Consider the following 2,952-nt stretch of genomic DNA (forward strand, 5'->3'; position numbering starts at 1 on the left):
GACCAACTGCAATGAATTAAAACCCTCACCTAGATGGTACACGCGGCCATATCTTGGCAGCCTCTGGTTTTAAAATTATCTTTCCAGATGTTTTCTCATCAAAAATAGAGAAGCTCCATTTTTAGTGAAGGTCCTTTGACCACAGAGTGAAACTGACTGATAATAAAAGCTTTTATTCTTCTATAAAATGGCTTCTTCCCTTCTTGATCTGGGTTGATGAAAGCTGTTTTCTATTACCTGAATTTAGGAAAAGTGGTGCAGAAACTATAAATGTCTCCTCCTGGGTGGATGGTGCTGACAACCGTGTCCTAGGAGGTTGTAATTGTTGATTTCTAGGAAATGATCAGGAGTGGCTTTGGTCAGCTTTTCTCTGGGCCACAGAAAGAAGCCCAAATCTGTTCCTTTCCTTTCTTTCTTGGGTTAAGCACCTTTGAATGATTGGTTTGGTTTGGTTTGGTGAGTACACTTACAATTTTGGTGTTGTCTTAAAGTAATGGTGCAAAAGAGGCTACTTAGGCAATTTTTAGGGTTCATAGGACTTAGGGAGGACTTCTCTAGAAAAAAGGACGTCCTGTGGTTTCGTGCATTCCATCTTCTTTACCAAGAAACAATTACAGTTAATGACAAACCAAGGATACTGAACAGAGTGGATTTTCCTGGAGCCTGCCTACGTATATCTCCTTCCTTCCTAACGTGATGTGGGAATGGCTTCCCTTTATTCCTCCAGGTTCTTTACCTGGGTTACAAATTAAATTGACATAAGACAGATTAACAGGAAAGACACAATTTTAATTACATACTATGCATGAGAGTCCCACAAAAATTATAAGATTTGAAGGGTCAGAGGATTGACATTTGTATGACATTCTGAGCTATAGAAAGGAAGAGGAGCTTAGGGCTTGTAGGGGGTGGTGGAGACAAGTTGGTGCTGGACACTGTACAAGAGGAAATGTGCAGTGAATAAAATTTGCCTCATTGATAAAGATTGTCTCCAGAGCAACCTAATGTAGGTTACATGATCTCTTCCTGATATAGATACCTTAACTAATGAAAGTTTCCTTTATAAGATGTAAATTTCCTTTACAAAAGGGCAGCTTTTTAGAGCTACTGGGGTGTCTGTAGTTTCTCAAAACAGCCAGCTAACAATCAATATGCCAGAGAGGAATATTTTGGGGTGATGCATCCTGAGCCCCAACAGTAACATGGAATAAGCGGTGCTGGGAAACAATTTTCCTAAGTTCTCCTGCTTTCTGCAGGTATTGCAAGTTAGATACTGACAGCCCTTTGTTCCAGACTGTCTTCTCACAGATGTTTACGTATATAGTGAATAGCCTTGGAAGATATTTCTGCCACTGGAGCAAACAACAAATTTTCTGTACTTTGGAAAGCAGAGATAATGTCTGTCTTAGAACTTGCTCACTGCCTATTATAAAAGATTTGAACTACCTAAATTTGGGGTTCTTCTCCTGAAATAAAACCCACTTTGTGCCTTCTCATGTTGCTCTGTAGGAATTATGGTTCAAGGAACTGGTGAAAAATTCTGATACTCAGCCTACCCCTATTACTATGAGTAATAAACAATCCTTTGTCTCTGATCCAGGAAACTTGTTTTCTGCTAGTTATCTACAAAACTATGATGGGCGAACAACTCTTAAGAAAGGAGAATAAAAATAGAATAAAATTTCATACATTTGATTCTTGACTAGCAGTTAATTAGGTTTTTAGGAATCTTAGACCAACAAGCAAAGAAGAGATTGCCAAACTGTCTTGGGTGACGGAGCCTGTTTGGATTATACATGGGAAATTAGGTTGCTGTTATGCTGTGGGGAGTGGACAGCAATGTCAGGCACTCTGTGGAGTCCCTAGGGACACTCTTCAGAGCTTTTGTGATAGCAAAAGTTAATGGAAAACCACAGAAATCAAATAGAGGACAACGGAGGATTCAAACATTTGAGAGTAAACACCTGCACCAATTCACTAGGTATAACTGTTAACTATGGTTGTCCAGAAGACACACAAAAAAGACTGGCAGTTTTGTGCATTTTCTTCTTGGCTATTTTCTTTCTTCATCCCACCTCCTTTTCTCTTACTGGTTAATTTTATAATATAGTTTTAGATTATTCGATGTAAATCAGAATGATGACTGAATTAGAGGAAAAGTTAACTTCATCCAGAGACGTGTACTGTGATCATCTGCCGTAAGTGGACATCAGGCCACCCGTAGTTTTTTCCTTTCCATTTTGGGGGAGAGTGTTTGAGCATCATCATTTGAACAAGGGACATTTGCATCTAGTTGGGCAGAAGCATAAAAATGTTAGTACTGAGGTTTGGAAGTTCAGATGTATAAGAGGTGTGTGTGTGTGTGTGTGTGTGTGTTAGTGTGTGAATACCAACTAGTTAAAGACATGCACAGTGCTGGGAATTTACCTATAAACACTCAGCTCCAAATCCATCCGCCTTTCCCAGCTGGCTTTCTGTTGGGTTCTACCAACAGAAAACATTAGGAAAAGGCAGAAAGGGAAATTCTGTAGTTTATATGTGATCCCTCCAAAATTCAGATATTGAAACTTAATGGTCAATGTGAAGGTGTGTAGAAGTGGGAACTTGAAGAAGTGATTAGGGCTCCTTCCTTTTGGGAACAGGAGTAGAGTCCTTATAAAACAGGCTTTATGCAGTGTCAGATTCTTTTCTCCTTCCACCTTCTGCCCTTCCTCATCTCCAGAGGATACAGCAACAAGGCACTGCCCTGAAAGTACAGACCAGGCTCTCACCACACAGGAAGCTTGCCAGCACCTTGATCTTGAACTTTCCAGCCTCCAGAACTGTGAGAAAATACATTTTTGTCCTTTATAAATTTTCCAGCCTCAAGTAGGTTGTTACAACAGCACAGATGAACTAAAACAGAAGGAAAAGGAATTCCTTCTTCTTGGTTTCTGTTGCTTCTATCAGCAA

This window comes from Nycticebus coucang, chromosome 3 (assembly GCF_027406575.1).
Source record: "Nycticebus coucang isolate mNycCou1 chromosome 3, mNycCou1.pri, whole genome shotgun sequence".
Lineage (NCBI taxonomy): Eukaryota > Metazoa > Chordata > Mammalia > Primates > Lorisidae > Nycticebus > Nycticebus coucang.